This window comes from Peromyscus leucopus, chromosome 22 (genome assembly GCF_004664715.2).
Source record: "Peromyscus leucopus breed LL Stock chromosome 22, UCI_PerLeu_2.1, whole genome shotgun sequence".
Lineage (NCBI taxonomy): Eukaryota > Metazoa > Chordata > Mammalia > Rodentia > Cricetidae > Peromyscus > Peromyscus leucopus.
The window spans coordinates 2,193,019-2,206,220 of NC_051081.1; the positions used below are offsets into that span (position 1 = coordinate 2,193,019).

At 38.6% G+C, this 13,202-nt stretch overlaps 1 pseudogene; it reads right to left on the reverse strand.

The window, feature by feature from the left end:
- Nucleotides 1-7,759: 7,759 nt before the first annotated feature.
- Nucleotides 7,760-10,345, reverse strand: LOC114688004 (annotated as a pseudogene).
- Nucleotides 10,346-13,202: the final 2,857 nt, after the last annotated feature.

Below are 13,202 nucleotides of genomic sequence, written 5' to 3' on the forward strand. Positions count from 1 at the left end.
TCCTCTCAAATGATTAGTGCACTAGGGAAGGAAGACTTTGAGATAATCATTCTGGGGAAATAGCAAAAGGTGGGTGAGGTCTGCTCCACAGATAGCAAAAAGTTCACCAGGTCATTAACAAAAATCCACTCTCAGCCTTCTGGATGGAATGCAATTATTTGATTTTTATCTTCTCCATTGATATTTTGTTTGTGTTCTGACAAATAAAAGTTTGCCTGGACATCAGAGGGTGGAGCTAACCAGTATTTAACCACAGAAGCCAGGCAGTGGTGGTATGGACCTTTAATCCCAAAATTTAGGATGCTCATGCTTTTCATCCCATCATTTGGGAGGTGGACAGGAATATAAGGTGGGAAAATTATAGCTGATCAAATGAAAAGCAATTGTTAGTCTTATAAGTTAGTTTAGATTGAATGGTCATGGTGGTTGATGAACTATCACCTCTTCTAATCAAGAGGTCTCTCTTCTTCAAACCTAATCTTTATCAATTTTGATAGCATCCATAGCTTTTCTTCTCCTGTGGAAACAAAAGGAAAACCTCTTCCCCAACATAACACATATCCTGGTTTCCATTCTGAGATCCTCATATCTTTAAAGTATACAGGCTGATTTAATTCTGTAGTTTTTTTTCTATTATTCAATGTCTCTCCACAGCTACCATTCCTTTCTCATTAGCATTATAAAATTTAAAACTAATTAAACATTGTGCATTTTCTCTCTGGGGGTCTCTATTGCCCATTTCTATTTATTAAGCATATCTTGTAAAGTTTGATTAGATCTTTCTATAACTGCTTGTACTGTAGGGTTGTGTAGTATACTGGTAATATGCTTTATGTTGTAGTACACAAAAAAGTGTTTCATTTTTACTAGAGACATATGCTGGAACATTGTCAGTCTTAATTTGTACAGGTATCCCCATGATAGCCATGACTTCTACGTGTAATTATAGAATCAGCCTTTTCAGAAATCAAAGCAGTTGGCCATTGAAATCCAGAATATGTATCTCTGTTATGATGTACATATTTTAATTTTCCAAATTCTGGAAATGTCAAATTTTATTTCTTTGAGTAGCCTTTGGGTTACTTCCTGCAGGTATTGGAGTTTGGGTATACAAAGAACAAGTAGGACATTTTCTTATAATTTCCTTGGCTTGTTGCCACATGATGGAAAAAACCTTTTTCAAACCCTTGCTATTGACATGGTGGATTTTATGAAATTCTGAGGCCTCCAGCACTGCTAATAACTGATCAATTTCATCATTCCATTGTGCTATAGGGCCTGGTAGACCCATATAGAATCTAATATGTGTTATGTATAAGGGATGATTTCTATTTCTGATTATTTCTTGTAACTGAATAAATAACAAAGTCAATTCTGTATCATCTGGAATAAATTCAGCAGTTTCAATATGTAAAACAACTCTTTCTGCTTATTGAGAGTCAGTAACTACATTAAGAGGTTCTGGAAAAATCTGATAATAACATGAGAATAGCATATAATTCTGACTTTTGAACGGAATCATTAGGGCTTTGAACCACTTTATTCATAATTCCTGATTTATGGCCTGCCTTTCCTGATTTTTTTTACTTCTGTATAGAATGTAGGAGCTCCAGATTGGTGTTCCCCATACAATGTGAAGAAGGATCCAGTTGGTTCTCTTTATAAATTGAAGTCTCCTGCTTTTGGAATATCTGTTGTTAGTCTCTCCCAAAAAAATACTGCAAGCTCTTTACCAATGTTCATTTTTCACTCATAAGGAGGAAAAGTCAGCATTAGTAAAAGGACTATAATTTCTGTTGGGTCATTTCTGTCAATTGATGAAGTCTTAATTTTCCTTTTAGCATCAACTCAGAAAGCTTTTCCCATATATGTTTAATTTTTTACTCTCTTTTTGTGATAAAAATACCTATTCTAAGATAATATTTTCTCTCTGCATCAAAATCCCTATAGAGGAATGCATAGATGGTAAAATAACCAGGATGCAACCAAGGTCTGGATCCAAATGATCCACATATACATCCTTTAATTTCTTTTCCACCAAAGGCAATTCTCTCTCAGCTTTAGCTGATAATTCTTTTGTACTATTTGAGTCGTTGTCACCTTTTAAGGTTTGAAACAAATTACTCAGTTCTTGAGCTGTTACTCCAATAGTGGGCTGTAGATAGATAATGACTCCCAGAAAAATTTGAAAGTCATTAATAGTTCAAAATTGATCTCTCCTGATCTGTATCTTTTGGGGTTGAATTTTTGTAAACCTATTTTATATCCTAAGTAATTGATAGGATTTCCCCTTTGTATTTTTTAGGAGCAAATTGTAATCCCCAACAAAGTAATTTTTTAACTTTTTCAAACATTTTTTCTAAAGTATCTACATTTGAATCAACTAGTAAGAGATCATCCATGTAATGGTAAATTATAGATGGAGAAAAAGTACACAAATCATTTCCAATGGCTATCATATAAAACATTGGCACAGGGTGGCGCTGTTTAAGATCCCTTGTGGGAGAACCTTCCATTGATATCTCTTAATAGGTAGAGAATTATTATAAGTAGTCACCATGAAGGCAAATTTTTCTCTATCCTTTTCTTGTAAAGGTATAGTGAAGAAGCAATCTTTCAAATCAATAACTATAAGAGGCCATCCTTTAGGTAATAGAAAAGGCAGAGGAATTCCAGGCTGTAAAGGCTGAGTCACATTACTAATATCTCTTAGATCTGTTACCATTCTCAATTTTCCACATTTCTTTTTTTTTTTTTTTTTTTTTTTTTTTTTGGTTTTTTCAAGACAGGGTTTCTCTGTGTAGCTTTGCGCCTTTCCTGGAACTCACTTGGTAGACCAGGCTGGCCTCGAACTCACAGAGATCCGCCTGGCTCTGCCTCCCGAGTGCTGGGATTAAAGGCGTGCGCCACCACCGCCCAGCCCACATTTCTTTTTAATAACAAATACAGGAGAATTCCAAGGACTGGTTGATTCTTCAATGTGTTATGCATTTAGCTGCTCCTGTACCAGCTCTTTTAAGGCTTGTAATATTGATGATGTCAAAGGCCATTGTTCTACCCAGACAGGTTTGTCGGTCAACCCTTTTAAAGGTAGGGCTATGGTAACTTTGAAAAATCAACAGCTTTTGTGCTCTGTTTTTGTTCAACCTTAATGGTCTGTGACTATTCTTTATAATACTTTTTAATAGTTTTTCTAGAAACATATATTAGTTTATGGCTTGTTTCTGAGATTTGAGGAATGTTAATCTAGTTATTCCATTACTGTAACAAATCTCATCCCTATAAAATTTATTGCTATACTTACCACATATGGCCATAATTTCCCACTCTGTCCTTCTGGCCCTATACAGTCGACCCATCTTTTTTTATTTTTTATTTTTTTGGTTTTTCAAGACAAGGTTTCTCTGCGTAGCTTTGTGCCTTTCCTGGAACTCATTCTGTAGACCAGACTGCCCTTGAACTCACAGAGATCCACCTGCTTCTGCCTCCCAAGTGCTGGGATTAAAGGCGTGTGCCGCCGCCGCCGCCCCGCCGCCGCCACCCAGCATGCAATTTCTTTATTCAAAGACATAGTTAAAGATAAAGTTCTTATCATACAGGTCTTGCACTTTTTTAGTTAGAGTTTCTCCTTAAACTTTATATTATTTGTGGTTATTGTAAAGGGTGATGTCTCTTTGATTTTTTTTCTCAGCCCATTTATCATTTGTATATAGGAGGGCTACCTTTTTTTTTAAGTTAATCTTGTATCATGCCACATTACTGAAGGTGTTTATCAGCTGTAGGAGTTCCCTGGTAGAATTTTTATTTTTTTTTAATTACACTCATGATATTCATTAATTACACTCATGATATTAATTACACTTGTGGTATTCATTGATTACATTCACAGTATTCATTCAATAATTATGATACTCATTGATTACATTAATTGTATTGATTTTTTACATTCATGATATTATGTCCTGATACTACTGTCCATTTGTGAGATTTTCTATCACATAACAGAGATTCTGTACTAAGGAATCATTGCTCTATATTCCTTTCTTTTCCATCTTGAGATAACATCTAATTTTTCTGTCTCTATAAATTTGTATATTCTATAATAATATAATTCTATAGTATTTGTCCTTTTTTAATGTAAAAACATCTTATGTACAACTGCAGGAGAAATAATACACAGATTGCTTGAACATGAAAACAGGTTATAATTTAAAATTCCAAGACTATTTTAAACAGTAAAATATTTTCTTTGTAGAAAATAGTAAAAATAATAAATTTCCCAATAAGCCCTTTTAAGCCAAATAATAGCTGAAATATACATATAAATATTGATTAGATTCTGGAATAAAGAAGAAACCTATCTTTATCTGTTCAGAGAGCTATGTTTTATTTCAGTTGTGTAAGTGAGATTCCTAATCATCTTCCCCTTCACTGTTTGATTTATGGCAGACATTTTTCTTTAGGCTAATCCATAATCTAAAAAGATTTTAGCCTCCCCTCCTGAAAGTATGGCCAACATTTTCTTTCATCAGTTTGATACAGTATAAATTCTAATCCTAATAGTGAAATGTTTCACTAAAGCTTGCCCAGTGATTGGGCAAAACCAAAACTTATAATAAGCCACAGTCATCCTAACCCCCCTCACCCCCTGCTAGGTAGCCTCCCTAGATCTGTGTTTTGCAGTCTGTTTGTTCTTTGCTTTATATCTAGTATTTTGGGGGTCATTTATGTAGACTATCATAGCATCTGCAAATAGTGAAAGTTTGACTTCTTCCTTTCCAATTTGTATCCTGTTGATCTCCTTTTGTTGTCTTATTGCTCTAGCTAGAACTTCAAGTACTATATTGAATAGACATGGGGAGAATGGACAGACTTGTCTTGTTCCTTATTTTACTGGAATCACTTGGAGTTTCTCTCCATTTAATTTGATGTTGGCTGTTTGTAGCTAGAGTTTTCCTGCCTTGCCCACAGTCAGGACAAATCTTTGTCACCCACCAGTCCCAGAGCTGATCAGACCCAACCAAGTAAACACAGAGACTTATTTTGCTTACAAACTGTATGGCTGTGGCAGGCTTCTTGCTAACTGTTTTTATAGCTTAAATTAATCCATTTCCATAAATCTATACCTTACCACGTGGCTTGTGGCTTACAGGCATCTTCTCATGCTGCTTGTCAGAGTGGCGGCTGGCAGTGAGTCCTTCTGCCTCCCTGTTCTTTTATTTCTCCTCTCTGTTAGTCCTGCCTATACTTCCTGCCTAGCCACGGGCCAATCAGGTTTTATTTATTGACCAATCAGAGCAATTTGACATACAGACCATCCCACAGCACAGCCAAGTGCAGACCATCTCAGACACCTGCACTCAGGCCCTTAGTCCTAATCATCCTCTATGCGGACCTACTGGGTAAAGCCACAAGGAACCCAAGAACGGGCTCCCACAGGACATACAGAACATCCCACAGCTGCTGTTGGCTTGCTGTGAATTGCCTTTATTATGTTTAGGAATGTTCCTTGTATTCCTGATCTCTCCAGGACCTTTACCACAAAGGGGTGTTGGATTTTGTCAAAAGCTTTTCCAGCTTTAATGAAATGACCATGTAGCTTTTTTTCTTTCAGTTTTTTTTTCTTTTATATATATGATGGGTTACATTGACAGATTTTCATATGTTGAACCTTCCCTGCATGTCTGGAATGAAAATTCCTTGATTATAATGGACGATTTTTTTTATGTGTTCTTGGATTCAGTTTGCCAATATTTTATTGAGTATGTTCATGAGGGAGATTGGTCTGTAATTCTCTTTCTTTGTTGCATCTTTGTGTGGTTTGGGTATTAGGGTAAGTGTAACCTCATAAAAAGTGTTTGGCAATGTTCCTTCTGTTTCTATTTTTGTGGAACAATTTAAGGAATATTGGAATTAGTTCTTCTTTGAAAATCTGGTAGGATTCTGTGCTGCAACCATCTGGCCCTGGGCTTTTTTTGGTTGGGAGACTTTTAATGACTGCTTCTATTTCTATAGAAGTTACAGATGTATTTAAATTGTTTATCTGATCTTGATTTAATTTGGTTATATATTACCTATACAGAAAATTGTCCATTTCTTTTAAGTTTTCCAATTTTGTGGAACACAGGTTTTTGATGTAAGACCTGATGATTCCCTGGATTTCCTAACAACAGTCAGTTTTTGTTATTGTTGTTTTAACCGGTAGAAACAGACTTTTAATGCATACTTTGTGTTATATAAACTCTATGTTCTTTTAAAGGCTTTTATTTTATTTGGAGCTTTGTGGTATCCAAATTAACATATTTTCCATGCATTTCACTACTTAATAGATTTTAAAATATCTTAGATTTTAGAACTTAATTTGAGAAATCAAGCGTGCTATAAACCCAAGAAGTGTTTGTACTTCTAAAAAAGTCACAAAAAAAGATGAACTTAAACTGTCATAAAATTTTCCACATTCCATTTATGAATAAAGAAATACTAATGTAGCTAGAGTTTTCCTGCCTTGCCCACAGTCAGGACAAATCTTTGTCACCCGCCAGTCCCACAGCCGCTCAGACCCAACCAAGTAAACACAGAGACTTATATTGCTTACAATCTGTATGGCCGTGGCAGGTTTCTTGTTAACTGTTCATACATCTTAAATTAATCCATTTCCATAAATCTATACCTTGCCACGTGGCTGGTGGCTTACCGGTGTCTTCACATGCTCCTGGTCATGGCGGCAGCTGGCAGTGTCTCTCTGCCTCAGCTTTCCACTTCCCAGAATTCTCCTCTCTCCTTGTCCCACCTACTTCCTGCCTGGCCACTGGCCAATCAGTGTTTTATTTATTGACCAATCAAAGCAACAGATTTGACATACAGGCCATCCCACAGCATACTAAGTTCATTATTATATGTCTCTTGCTCTCTAGTAAGTCAGATTGTCAGACACGCTTCAGTAAACAATCTCTGTTAACCTGTATCTTAATTCACTTCCTCTTACAGATGGTCATGTCAATGTTAACACTGTGACATGTGCAGTCTAAGCCCCAGAGCTTAAGTAACTTTCAAATGTGTAGTTTTTAGCGTGGATATGTTCACCATAGTTACATATTTGCTTACATACTTACAGTGTGCTATGTCTTAAATTATTTCAAGTAACTGAAATCTACCTACAGACATTCAGCCAAACAGCCTACACAGACTTAGACAGTAGTGTCCAAACACAGCACTGAGCTGAAACTGGAAAATTACAGCAAAATCTACTGCAATATTAAGAGAAAGAATCAAGATTCCTAACATACTGAGTTGTGCAGATACAAAAGTGCTTAGCATAACAAAATTACCAAAATAAAAATATACACACACACACAAAACCTCTTTGGTAACAAGTTTTTTTTTTTTAATGCACACAAAAAATAGTACAAGCTATAATCTGCTAGGGTTTTCCTCTTGGTTACCTTATCACAAGTAACTCAAGAAGTGTTTGACTATATGGCTCCAGGGACATCCAGCACTGCTGTGGATATCGTTCTGTATAAATAAAACACTGATTGGCCAGTGGTCAGGCAGGAAGTATAGGCAGCACAAGGAGAGAGGAGAATTCTGAGAAGTGGAAGGTTGAGTGGGAGAGACACTGCCAGCTGCCGTCATGACAAGCAACATATGAAGATGCTGGTAAGCCACGAGCCATGTAGCAAGGTATAGATCTATAGAAATGGATTAATTTAAGATGTAAGAACTAGATAGCTAGAAGCCTGAGCCATTAGGCCAAACAGTTTAAATAATATAAGTGTCTGTGTGTTTATTTTATAAGTGGGCTGTCGAACTGCTGGGGTATGGCAGGATCCGGAGAGAAAAAACTCCAGCTACACAGCACTGACCAGATCCTGTCATCTCACCCATTGTTTGAGGCCCCCAGTTCTATAACAGGCCGCTGGCAGACAGGACAGTTACAGTTCTCTGACAACCAGATATCAATACAGTGAATGTGAAACTCATGCTGACACGGCAGCTGCCGGAGCTTGTTCCCAGCTACATAGTCACTGATACACACGCTACAGAGTTTACCTAACTCACTGTCAACCCCATTTTGTTCATAGCTCCTGGTAGAAAGATTGTCAATCTGCTCTTTGGTTAAACCACAAACTGGATCTGCATCGCCTTCATTCAGTAAGAAGAAATGAGCAAGGCACAGAATGGATGATGTTCCAGCCTCAACTACACTGTCTACCCTTCACAACTGCCTTCTATTTCTATTGCCATCATTGCGGGCCTGTGGCGGGCTGGGCTCACTTACATCTAGCATTTCAGCACTATCTTCTTGGGCCTGCCTGGCTTGTGAGGGACCTCCACCCTGCTGACCACTGTTTTTAGGCACATCTACATTATTCAGTTCTAGGTACAGCTCTGATAAACGGTGACAATTTCCTTGATTCTGTGACTCAGGCTCCACTTCCATTAGAGAACGCAGCTCTCCAAACCCAGTCATGATCTGCCTTAAAATTCAACGAAGAGCTACAGAGGATGGCATCTCATTCTCAGAAATCCTCTGAAGAGGAACTGTGCTGTGGGATGTTCTGTATGTCCTGTGGTTGCCTGTTCTCGGGTTCCTCGTGGCTTTACCCAGCAGGTCTGCATAGAGGATGATTAGGACCATGGGCCTGAGTGCAGGTGTCTGAGATGGTCTGCACTTGGCTGTGCTGCGGGATGGTCTGTATGTCAAGTTGCTCTGATTGGTCAATAAATAAAACCTGATTGGCCATGGCTAGGCAGGAAGTATAGGCAGGACTAACAGAGAGGAGAAATAAAAGAACAGGAAGGCAGAAGGACTCACAGCCAATCACCACCAGGACAAGCAGAATGTAAAGATGTCAGTAAGCCATGAGCTACGTGGCAAGGTATAGATTTGTAGAAATGGATTAGTTTAAGCTATAAGAACAGTTAGCAAGAAGCCTGCCATGGCCATACAGCTTGTAAGCAAAATAAGTCTCTGTGTTTACTTGGTTGGGTCTGAGCGGCTGTGGGACTGGCGGGTGACAAAGATTTGTCCTGACTGTCAGCAAGGCAGGAAAACTCTAGCTGCAGAACTGTTATGGTACTCACATAGGTTCGGACACCTGACGGCTCTAAATGAGAAATGGTTCTCTGAAAGACCCCACTGTTGCTCTCAACTGTGCTTTCCGCCAGCCCTGCCCGCGATCGGGTTCTATTTGCGATGCTGTCCCTATCTCTAGTTTCTCCAGGACTAATCCTCCTGACTTGCAGGTCTAGTGTGATTGCTGGATGATGCTGTGTGGCAGCTGAGGACCTGGTGATTTCTCCTTCTTCTACTGTTACTCTTGACACAAGTCTTGAGTTGGACAGCGGCATATAAACGGTACCTCTGCGTGCTCTATCTTGTTCCAGAAAGACTTGAGTCTGTGTATGAATTGGGGACTGGCTTCAACTACTGAAAGCAGGACGTAATCTTATTGGCTCTAATCTTTGGTTTGTGTTTCTCACTGTAACATTACTTTTAGCCCCATTTCCCCAAATATGTGCTGCTCCAAACCACTGCCATTCCCTTTGCCTGAGATTACTACCATCTGACTGGTTTGTGAGTGTTGATAACATTCGTACGATGGCCACTAACTCTAGGAACACAAAGTGCTCCTTCAGTTCCATTTCTTATTCTTCCGCGTGCTGAGAAGAATCCTTGCACTGAACCCTGCCCCCTTGCACTACGCCTACCCCCTGGAACACTGGAGTCACCACCACTGGAACTCCTGGAGGTTTGGCTTCTCGTTCACATAGCCACAGGACTAGATCTTTGCTGCCTAGGATCTTTGCTAACACCGGACACACGAATGTCTGTATAATGCTCTCCATGAGCTCCAGAACCTCTGTTGTCAGGATTTATGTGGATTTCCAGGCTGAACCCAAACTCTCCACTGTTTGGGTTTGTTGGGCTCACAGCTCTCCAACTTTGGTTTCCATTCTGTCCACTTCGAGTCACATTTCCAGTGCGCCAAAAAGTGTTCAGCCATCGTAGTAGAGAATCTTCATCTGAATGTTCTCTAAGGTTTTCTGAGTCTCCCTTACTTGTCCCACTCCTCAAGCCAGGCTGGAATGCCAGGTGTTCCTTTGCTCTAACCGCTGCTGTAGCTCCTCCGACATTATTTCTCCAGGGGTGCCTAAAAGGTAGCAGTCTCTCATTAGCTGATAATCTTCATTGTTGAACTCACTAATAAACTGGTAATAGGGTTCTTCTCTGTGGAGATGCTCTTGCTGCCATCTTCTCTCATTTTTATGAAATGAGATTTCTTCTCCACTACCACTTGACCTAGGTCTAGATAGATTCATGCTGAGACTTATAGTTCCCTTTTAACATATGAAACTGTATCCATTCTTCTGTTGTTTGTGCCTTTTTTGAGAGCAGCTCATCTCCAGCAGGATGACCTGCAGTTGTCTTCTCCCAGGCAGTGAGGAGGCAGAAGGTTCTGCCACCAAGCCTTCGAAGGTTGCTGTGCCCTCTAATCATCCACTCAGGCGAGAAGCTCAGAAACTCTACTGCTGTTCGGGGCCAACCCACCACAGAGAAAACTATGACAAAGGGCTGTCCGGTGTCGGTCCTTCCCTCACCACCACTTGTTGTCTGCTGTTATGTCTCCCTTTGCATTTCTGATTTTGTTAATTTGGATTCTCTCTCTCTCTCTCTCTCTCTCTCTCTCTCTCTCTCTCTCTCTCTCTCTCTCCCTTTTGGTTAGTTTAGATAAGGGTTTATCTGTCTTGTTGATTTTCTCAAAGAACAAACTCTTTGTTTCATTGATTCTTTGTATTGTTCTCTTTGTTTCTATTTTATTGATTTCAGCCCTCAATTTGATTATTGTTTGCTTCTTCTTGTTCTAGAGCTTTTGGGTGTGCTGTTAAGTCACTAGTGTGAGATTTCTCCAACTTCTTTATGAAGTATTTAGTGCTATATACTTTCCTCTTAGTACTTCTTTCATAGCATGCCATAAAGTTGGGTATATTGTACATTCATTTCTATTGAAATCTAGGAAGTCTTTAATTTTTTTATTTCTTCCTTGACCCAGTGGTGATTCAGTTGAACATTATTCAGTTTCCATGATTTTGTAGGCTTTCAGTAATTTGTGTTGTTGTTGTTATTGAATTCTGACTTTAAGGCATGGTGCTCTGATAAAACACAGGTTATTCCAATTTATTTGTATCTGTTGCGATTTGCTTTGTGACTGAGCATGCGATCAATTTTAGAGAAGCTTCCATGGGGTACTGAGAAGGTATATTCTCTTGTGTTTGGGTGGAATGTTCTGTAGATGTCTATTAAGTCCATTTGAGTCATAACATCTGTTAGTTTCCATATTTTTCTGTTAAGTTTCTGTCTGGCAGACCTGTCTATTTGGTGAGAGTGGGGAATTGAAGTCTCTGACTATTAGTGTGTGGGGTTTTATGTGTAATTTAAGTTTTAGCAATGTTTCCTTTACCTATGTGGGTGGTCTTGTATTGGGGGCATAAATATTCAGAACTAAAACTTCATCTTGATGGATGTTTCCTGTGATTAATATGTAATGTCCTTCTTGATCTCTTTTGATTACTTTTAGTTTGAAGTCTATTTTGATAGATATTAGGATAGCAACACCAGCTTGCTTCTTAAGTCCATTTGACTGGAAAGATTTTTCCCAGCCCTTTACTCTGAGATAGTATCTGTCTTTGAAGTTGAGGTGTGTTTCTTGTATGCAGCAGAAGGATGGATTCTGCTTTCATGTCCACTCTATTAGCCTGTGTCTTTTTATAGATGAATTGAGACCATTGCTATTAAGGGATATTAATGACCAGTGATTGTTAATTCCTGTTACTTTTTGGTGGTAATGTAGTTTCCCTTCTTTGGGATTTTAGTGTGGGATTAGTTATTGGTTGTGTTTTAATGGGTGTATCTAACTTCCTTAGGTTGGACTTTTTTCCTTCTGGTCCTTTCTATAGGGCTGGATTTGTGAATAGGTATTGTTTAAATCTGGTTTTATCATGGAATATTTTGTTTACTCTGTCTATGGTGACTGAAAGTTTTGCTGGGTATAATAGTCTGGGTTGGCCTCCATGGTCTCTTAGTGTCTGCATAATGTCTGTCCAGGACCTTCTGGCTTTCAGAGTCTCCATTGAGAAATCAGGTATTATTCTGATGAGTCTGCCTTTATATGTTACTTGGCCTTTTTCCTTTGCAGCTCTTAATATTTCTTTATTCTGTATGTTTAGTGGTTTGATTATTATGTGGTAAGGGGACTTTTATTTTTGATCCAGTCTATTTGGTGTTTTGTAAGCTTCTTGTATCTTCATAGGCATTTCCTTATTTAGGTTGGGAAAGTTTTCTATGACTTTGTTGAATATATTTTCTGTGCCTTTAAGTTGGTATTCTTCTTATATCCCTATTATTCTTAGGTTTGGCTTTTTCATGGTGTACCAGATTTCCTGGATGTTTTGTGTTATGACATTTTTGGCTTTAATAGTTACTTTGATGAATCTGTTTCCTCTATTGTATCCTCCATGCCCAAGATTCTCTCTTCCATCTCTTGTATTCTGTTGGTTATGTTTGCGTCTGTAGTTCCTGTCCATTTAATCAGATTTTCTATTTCCAGCACTTCCTTAGCTTGTGTCTTTATCATTGTTTCTATTTCAATTTTCAGGTCTTGAACTGTTTACCTCACCTGTTTAATTGCTTTTTCTTGGCTTTCTTTAAGGGATTTATTGATTTCTTTAAATTTCTTGTTTGTCTTTTCCTCATTTTCTTTAAGAGAATTTTTTATTTCCTCTTTAAAGGTCTCTATCATCTTCTTAAAGTCACTTTTAAGGTCATTTTCTTCTGCTGCTTCTACATTGTGATGTTCAGGTCTTGTTGACGTAGAACCATTAGGTTCTGGTGGTATCCTATTGCTCTTTTATGTTGTTGAATGTGTTCTTGCACTGGCATCTACCCATATCTTCCTCCAATTGGTAAAAATGGTGTCTATGTCTCAGGACACCTCTCTTGGTCCAATTGGAGCTCTTGGTCTCAAGGAGCAGCTCCACCAGTCTCAGAGGATGGGTAAATTTAGGAGGTAGATTGCCTGTAGGTTACAGGGTCCAATGGAGGATGATCATAGTTGGGCCTGCCTGCAGGAGTCCTGCCTGCTGGCCTTCAACTGGTTGTGCCCCTGGGCTTAAAGCCTAGAGGCTGGGGTGATCAGTTA